Here is a 9,723-nt window from a genome sequence, read left to right on the forward strand (position 1 = left end):
GAATTTTAAATTTACAATTTTTTTAATTTTATCCGTTACTAATAATCGAACAAAAATACTTTTATATACTAAATTATTTGTTTTTTTAAGCTCTTTAAAAAGGTCTAAAGAGAAATTGGGAAATTTTGTGTTTTGAGGGTCAAAAGTGAGAAAAACCAATTTTTACCCCATAAAACCCCCCATAAAGCCCCGTTCCCATGGTCCGATCGTGCTGGTTCGCGAACTCATTCAAGTTCATCCCGCTTTACACCTTTAAACCAAATTTCATCAAAATCGGACAAAAATTACTCAAGTTATCGCGTTCACGGACGTATATATATATAAGTCTATATATATATATATATATATACATATATAAAAATTTGAACGAATAGTGTTTTTGGCCTCTGGGGACATCAAAATGAAAAAGTAAATCGGTCCCAGGTCTAGGTCTTACCGTGCCACCTACGGTAATAGCTACTTCCCTATAGGGAAATTCGCTAACATGGCAAAAGTAACTTAAAACAGATCGTTAATTGAATCATGCTCGCACACTTGTTATCTGTTTTATCATATGAAGGTCAATGACGTTTAACTTTTAAATGTGCATGTTATCAATGAACAGTTCCACACCTTACTGATACCCGTTTTTCTTCGATAAAACTTCCTTATTAGCAAATTAAAATTCTATGATACATTTTACACATTAACATATTTTAAATAAATTTTACTACACGTAAAACTATATAATAGAAATTATTCTAATGACAATTATTTTCATGTAATGTTTTATAAGTTTACAGTGTCTTAGTTGAAAAAGTTTAATTTAATTTAATGTTTGTTTCAGGTTGCCCTGTAAACTAGGAAGTTTTACTTGATATCAGGAGATGAAATCAAGATTTTTTTGTATTTCTGTTTTCGAGGAATAATATGAATTTTGTAGCGAATAAATTATATATAAGGTTGTAAACTTATTTAGTCCTTATAGTTCAATCATGTTGGCAAATAGTGTAAAGAATAAATTCAAGAAAATTATAAATACAGTTTATTCAAATGTTAGATATAAAACTAAATCGGATTTTTCTACAACTTTCTTGTTTGTTGTCAAACTACCGTCTAAAGAGCCACTAAGATTAGTGGATTGGTCCAGCCATTATGTCCGTGACTGTTTAATGGCGTTGTTAAACTTAATGTGATTGAAAGTGGGCATTTTGATTTGCTCGTAAAACTGCCCTTTGTTGGGGAGGGACTTTTATTGTTGCATCCGCAAAAGCTGTACGTGATTACTCTAAGAGGCAGCTTTGCAAAATGTTACATATAACCATTGAAAAAGAATATTAAACGTAGACTTTCAGCCGTGCTGCGGTTACCATATTTACCATAGGTTCTGGCGTACACCGCTGGGAGCGCCGTGTAGTTACGTAGCGCATATGACCATAGACAAAAAGAATGAAATCCTTTTTGTCTATGATATGACGTAACTACATAGCGCTCCCAGTGGTGTGCGCCAGAACCTATGGTAACCGCATTTAATTATTTTGTCTATGATTTAAAAGTGTTTCTTATGTAAAATGTTAATAGTTAGTAAGAAATAAAAATATTTTCCAAATTTGAACAAAAAATGTTAATAAACAAGCAAACCACAACAGTTTACTTATTCTCCATAAGAATAACATGGGAATTTTAAATTTACAATAATTTTTTGGAATTTTCTCCGTAACCATTAGGTGCATTATAACGCTTCAATATACTAAATTGTTTGTTTTTTTAAGCTCTACAAAATAGTTTGGAAAGAAATTGCAAAATTTTATGTTTTTTGAGTCAAAAGTGGGAAAACCCCCTTTTACCCCATAAAACCCCCATAAATCCCCGTTCCCATGGTCCGATCATGCTGGTTCGCGAACTCGTTCGAATATTCGAATAAACGTAGGTTTACACGTTTGTAAAATATATATATATGAATTTGAACGGATGGTGTTTTTGGCCTCTAGGGACCTCGAAACGAAAAAAAAATCGGTCCCGGGTCCAGGTCTTACCAAGAGTACTACGGTAATAGCTTGTTCCCTATATGGGAAATTCGCTAAAATACACTTTTAATCAAGTGTGACTTGTTATTGAGGGTCTTCTTATCAAGGTTCCACTGTATAACAAGGATTTCAAGTGTGTAGTCTTATTAGTAGTTACAGTAAGGTAACTCTAATCATTTTTACATAATGGGTTCTTTGCTCTATCAAAATCAAAACGATGTATTAATCTTTTTTACCATATTTTACAGTTTATAAAGTGTTTGTCGATGTAAATTGATTCAACACCACAACAACAGTAGTAAAAATAATTCACAAGCCCTTTTGAATGAATTGTTTTAAAAATACTTCATATAATCACTAACACTTTTTTTGTATGTTAAACATGCACTTGTATACTTGCTATTTCTTCTGTTTCAACAAATCAACACGGCCTTTGGGAAATCCAGTGTTACGTACATGAATAATATTTGATATTTACGACACATACCGCTTCAGAAATTGAATTCTTTTGAGGTGATCAATCCAAAACCTTGCGGGCATTTTGATCAGCCCCCGTCCCCAGGGGGTGGGGCCTCGGTGTTCTTTTGGGCGTCCAGTGATGCGTGCATGGGACGTTGCTTCGGGGCTGATTTTGAAACTCAAGTATTTTGTGGGGTTCCACAATTTTTCTTTTTAGAGTCATAGTTTAGTTCAGTAATTAATGCTAGAAATACAATATATTATCTGGTGAATGGTTAGGAGGAAGTAAAAATCACCTACAAGTAACACGTGATGGTATACGAATTTTATTCAGTTTTTTCACCCTGTATTGTTTAGCATCACACGTTTCTTGTGCTTTGAAATGTTCAATGTACAATAATACAATGTCAAGAGTATTGTGTTAGTGTGTATGCTTACCCATTATGCAACATTTGTAATTCAATTATGGTATTATAGTTACATAATATAACTAAAACGAATATTCTAGGTTTGTTTTAACAATATCTCTACAACTTCTATTTGATTTAAGGTAGGCCTAAATCACTTGCAAACTATGGTAATAACAATAAAACAAATCATTCACTCTAAAATTGGCTAAGTCATTTAAAAAAAAAACACGTTTTAAATCATTTGTTCGACAGAAACAAACTTCCTGATTTTATCATACAATAGATATAGCATTGACTATTGGATACTGAATAATATTTATTTAATTTTATAGATAGTAAAGATGATAGCTAAGATCATAGACAAAAAGAATTGAATATAGACTGTCAGACGTGCTGCGGTTACCATGGTTACCATAGATTCTGGCGCACACCGCTGGGAGTGCCATTTGTTATGGCGAACGCGCTACGTAACTACACGGCGCTCATAGCCGTGTGCGCCAGAACCTATGGTAACCGCAGCACGGCTGACAGTCTATATTTAATTCTTTTTGTCTATGCTTCCTGCGTAGGATAACTGCAACAGCTGTCTAAATAAACGTTTTCCTAAGAAATTAATGTTCTTTATCAATTCAAAATTTATAAAGGTCTCCGATAAAAATGAATACCAATAATCAAATCAGCCACAAAACAAACAACGTTACAAGACGAATTTTACTTTTGAAAATAATTCAACATAAATTACTACACCAAAGATGTGGCAGGTAGAAAGTACATTCGAAGAATTATTGGTGAAGCCCCAAGCACTTGTGTAAATCTCTTCTTTTTAATTAGTTGCTTACAAGCAATCCACTCCGACTCACCCCTACAAACATTTCCAAAAGTGTGTTTAATTCAACTCACGTGCATGCGCCTTCATTAGCCCCTGTGATACAACTCGCTCGACAGACACAGGGGTTGGACCAGGTGTAGATTGCAGTGGTAGAGTTTGTTCCCTGGCTGAAGAGAACTAAGTCCTAAAACAGCCTCAGTCCAGTAGGGTTTCAGCTCTCTGGATTGGAACGTCACGAAGAACGAACGAGTTTGTCTGGGTGGGCTCAGCGCCGTGGGATGACGGTGATGTGGGATGACAGTGATGTGGGATGACAGCGATATGGAATGACAGCGCTGTGGGATGACAGCGCTGTGGGATGACAGTGATGTGGGATGACGGCGATGTGGGATGACAGCGATATGGAATGACAGCGATATGGAATGACAGCGCTGTGGGATGACGGTGATGTGGAATGACAGTGATGTGGGATGACGGCGATGTGGGATGACGGCGCTGTGGGATGACGGCGGTGTGGGATGACAGTGATGTGGGATGACAGCGATATGGAATGACAGCGATATGGAATGACAGCGCTGTGGGATGACGGTGATGTGGGATGACAGCGATATGGAATGACAGCGATATGGAATGACGGCGCTGTGGGATGACGGCGGTGTGGGATGACAGTGCTGTGGGATGACAGCGATATGGAATGACAGCGATATGGAATGACGGCGCTGTGGGATGACGGCGGTGTGGGATGACGGTGATGTGGGATGACAGCGATATGGAATGACAGCGATATGGCATGACAGCGCTGTGGGATGACGGCGGTGTGGGATGACAGTGATGTGGGATGACAGCGATATGGAATGACAGCGATATGGAATGACAGCGCTGTGGGATGACGGTGATGTGGGATGACAGTGATGTGGGATGACAGCGATATGGAATGACAGCGCTGTGGGATGACGGCGATGTGGGATGTGAGCGCCGCAAATTTTTTCAGGAAGACTCACTCGTCTAATCGCAACCCCTAATGATATGTTTAGCTTAGGTCAGGTTATGTTAGGACGGGTTGGATAAGTTAGGGCCTGAAACTGAAAATGTCGAAAAATGCGATGTCTTATTGATGATCTGACAAATTGCCATGAACATAGTTCAACTTGATTCATGAACTACGATTTTGGCGCTAGTGTAAACGAGACTCATAATCTAAACAATTTTGTCTAGACCTACCAATCCAAAAAGCTACTATTCGGTATTTTCTGGATTTTAATTTGTTAAGGGTGGTATAGTGGAACAACTGGTATAGTTGGTAGTGCTAATGACAATAGTAATGGTATACTAGCAGTTACAATGGTACAGTAGTTGTAACAGGGTGGGCGGGTTTTCGCCGCTTGAGCACGGCGCTGCTCTCAGTACACTCGTTACCCGCCAGAAAACAGCTGTTGACATGTTTCCCGCCTAATTGTACCTCTCACAGCCCTCTCCGCCCGCGGGCAGAGACAAGTAGTGGCTGAAGATTGTGAAAGTATACAGGTGGAAGTGTATATTAGAATGGTTACTACACAGTTCTGATCATTGTGTAAATAATATTAAATAATCATCTACGTATTTGCATTAAACCTGAAGCGTGAGCGCATTTCTGGTTTTTTAGTATTTATTCAAAAACTATTTATAAAAAGGAATTTACGCACAGTTTTATCAAAATTATTCCCAGATATATTTTGATGTTTTCTTTCAAGGAATTTAAAAATATGTATTACTATTTTTGAGGCAATGAAATTAGTAAATTAATTCCAAATAGGAAGAGAATATATATTTACAGGAATAAATTTATCCCCCAAAATAATAATTCGGAGACAGCGTAACAAACGTACGTGTGTTGACATTTAAAATTTTAGTTACCAATAGAAGTGAATACAAATGGGCTATTAAATGATTATGTTCTATTAAATGTTCTATTAAATAATGAATTGTTTAGCTTTATTAGCTGTCATGAATAAGCAAATGCATCCTCGTATTGTTTTCGAAATTTTTTATGTAAACTTTTAAATCCCCTTCCTATAGAATCGTGTTAGTTAGAAAAAATACATGTTCCTTTACACGTTGAGTGCCAAATTCATAAAAAATGACGGATGTGCAAGGACTCAGAACGTATGGCTTTTACTATTTAGGTATTACCTATTGTGTGTACTTCCCTTCAGAAAAAGTCACTAAAAATAAAATCTCTAATTCCACTCGAAAATTCTGTGGATGAGGAACTCGCGATGTCAATATAGACACAGTCCACGTGACCGGCTTGTCAACAAGTCTCCCGCAAAGTTTGATTGAATCTCACTTTACAAAGGAATAAATCCAACGGTAGTCTTGATTGTTCCGGTAACGAGGCTCGATTTAAACTTTGTGAATTGTAAGACTGACTATCTCAAACCTTACAACTACTAATTAAAAATACCCCCGCCGTAGCAAACCTGCAGACCAAGTGAATTTCAACTTGTCTGATTACATTTTTACTCAAATATTCCCTAAGACATATGTTTATTCCAATTTAAATAATATTAGATTTAACGATTGCTTAGGTTTGCTGCTATAGAGAGGGTAAAAGTGTTTTCGACCAACCTTTAATAGCATAGGATGGAATAAATAAATTTGCCAAATTTTATCAACATCCATAAACAAGTAAACTACAACAGTTTTAATTTTCTTCGTAAGAATAACATAGAAATTTTAAGCATATACTTTATTAAATGTTCTCTGTAGCCTTTAGGCAACCTACAGAGATTCAGTACAGTATACTAAATTATTTATTTATTGTTAAGCTCTACAAAACTGTTTAGAAAGAAATTGCAAAATTTTATGTTTTTAGAGTAAAAAATGGGAAAACTCATTTTTACCCCATAAAACACCTTATAAACCCCCCGTTCCCATGGTCCGATCATGCTGGTTTGCGAACTCGTTCGAATTAATGTAGGTTTACACGTTTATTCCAAATTTCATCAAAATCGGATCATTTTTGCCCGAGTTATCGCGCTAACGGACACATAGATATATAATATATAATATGAATTTGGACGAATGGTGTTTTTGGCCTCTGGGGACCCAAAACGATAAAGTAAATCGGTCCTGGGTCCAGGAGTTACCATGAGACCAACGGTAATAGCGAACATCTTTTTTTAGCGAATTTTCAGTCGGGAATAACCTGCTGAAAATTCGCTAAAAAAAAAGATTTTTCTTAGTTTGGTTTAGTTTTAATTATTGGTCCTTGTACCAGGAAGATTTATTTGGGTAGTATCCTAAACATAAAGTCGATTGAAACACTCGCTAAAAATATGATACACAAATAAATGTGTTGTTTTATTCCCAGTACATAGAACTGTACGTGTCTAAAGTATAGTTTTTGTGTTAATTAGCATTAAAATAACATCGAAACTAACATTATTTTACACAATATCCTATTATACCACGTTTGAGTTTGTACCGTGAATTTGTCACCTTGGAATGAGCACTGAAATTTATTCACAAAACAGCTGATTACTAGAACGCTCGTCGTCTTGCGCCATCACGCACAAGAGAGTTCCCAAACTGCTCCCCAGAGGAACTCCACGAGAAAATTCTGCTGAGTAATAAGCATGGCAATTTGCCTAGCGATCCTTCATAAGCATGCATTAAAGTAGGAAGTGGGTATATGGTGTTTTTGACTGTGAAATTAGCTTTTGAGTTGTAGGGGTTTATAACGAAACAATGTTTGACTAAGGATTTAAAAATATTGTAAAACGTTATCCGTGGGTTTCAAAGAAGTATTTAATAGTACGATGTGTTGTAGTTCTATTTACATAAATTTACTGATTTAATTGATTTATGTTGGCTATTTTTTTGTTTCAAGAATAAGTTATTTATTTTTCCTTTGTGAAATTTCACAAGTTTAATTTCAACAAATACACTAGCCTTTATCCCCTAAAGATCAATAACAAAGAGACAGTACGAAAAGTCCAAACACATATTACATATGTTTTACTCAGACTGCAACGATGATTTACATAAACAATAATGAATTTTTGTACAATAAATATTAACGCGTTGCTACACCAAATGAGCAACAGATTAAACCAAACTACTTTATAGTGAACATGTCATGAGTGATTTTAGGACAACCGTTTCATTGTGAACTGTAATAAAACTGCAACATGTTACAAAATATCAAATATGGAAGATTAAACAATATACTGCAGGTAACGCATCCGTTTTATAGCAGTAGTAAAACAGAACGTTGCTGAAATCGGGTATTTGTACTAGTCGTAAACGTCGTCTGAGCGTTTTAGAAAGCGGGGTTGAGTCTCGCTATGTTTGTTGGTGATGAATATGTACAAGATTAGAAATGCTTGAATAGTAATTAAAATTTACACTATCTAACCACTAACCAGTCAAATTTTGAAATTGGAAATTTATGCACCTTAGCCACTAGTTTGCTAGTTTGGTGTAAGATTTTTAAAACCTTAACCGCTAAAATCAGAAATTGGAAAATCTTTTAAAAAATCTTTTTTAGAATCTAAATAACCCTTTTTTAATAAACATCAATCATTCGGGTCCATATGAGAAACTGAAAATGTATATGTCCAAGCACTAATCAGTCAACCATCAACCAACAAAGTGTTTTTTTGTTTTAGCGAATTTCCCATATAGGGAATAAGCTATTACCATAGTACTCATGGTAAGACCTGGACCCGGGACCGATTTTTTTTCGTTTTGAGGTCCCTAGAGGCCAAAAACACCATCCGTTCAAATTCATATATATACATATGTGTCCGTTAGCGCGATAACTCGAGTAAAAATGATCCGATTTTGATGAAATTTGGTACAAACGTGTAAACCTACGTTTATTCGAACGAGTTCGCGAACCAGCATGATTGGACCATGGGAACGGGGGTTTATGGGGGGTTTTATGGGTTTTTCCCATTTTTGACCCAAAAAACATCAAATTTTGCAATTTTTTTCTAAACTATTTTGTAGAGCTTAAAAAACAAATAATTTAGTATATTTAAGCGTTATAATGCGCCTAATGGTTACGGAGAAAATTCCAAAAAAAAATTAAATTTAAAATTCCCATGTTATTCTTATGGAGAATAAGTAAACTGTTGTAGTTTGCTTGTTTATTAACATATTTTGCCCAAATTTGGAAAATGTTTTTATTTCTTACTAACAATTAACATTTTACATTAAAAAAAAAACACTTTTACCCTCCCTGTTGCAGCAAACCTAAGTATGTGTTAAACTGATTCTATTTAAACAGGGATAAATGTGATATTTTTAAGGAGACATTTTAGTGTAAATCCAATCAGGCAAATGGAAATTCGCTTAGTCTGCGGGTTTGCTGCGGCGGGGGTATTTTGTATTTTTTTGTATTGGGAAACGTAAATTTGTTAACTTATGATAAGTTGTGCCCTCATGAAAAACCTACAATCCAATCAATTTACACCCCAATTTTAAAAGCGGGCAGATAAGTTGATTACATACAAAAGGTATTCAAGCTTTTTTGTATAAAGATAAAGGAACAGTTGTACATTTTATTTGTAAATATTTTGGTCGTTCGACGATTCGCTTAAGTTTGAGGTTGGATGCAGGCAATAGATGTATTAATTAATCTAGGTTAATAGGTCTGTTCCCACCATGGGTTTAATATACTTTAATAGTTCCACACTTGAACCAACAGACAGACTGGCAATAGCGTACTTCATTAATAAATATCATTCTTACATCGGTGTTTGATTTAGTAACAGTTTAAGACTTACTATTCAGGTAGTTTACATTTCTCTCAAAGTTTGATTGAAATCGGGTTTACTAAGACTTGAAAGTTCTCAACGAGACGTGAAGTTCTATTGTGTCCTTGATGAGGTTTCTATATAGGGTTAATGCTTTAAACTTGAAAAATGTAAAAAGATACTTGTAACTTTGCTAATCCTACTATTAATCGTACACAGACACAGTACTTGTTTCACTATACTTGTTTTCGGTAAGGTTTAGAGGCTTATGACGT

The sequence above is a fragment of the Macrosteles quadrilineatus genome, unplaced genomic scaffold (assembly GCF_028750875.1).
Source record: "Macrosteles quadrilineatus isolate MER2022 unplaced genomic scaffold, UCM_ALF_1.0 Scaffold_1__1_contigs__length_201487025, whole genome shotgun sequence".
NCBI lineage: Eukaryota > Metazoa > Arthropoda > Insecta > Hemiptera > Cicadellidae > Macrosteles > Macrosteles quadrilineatus.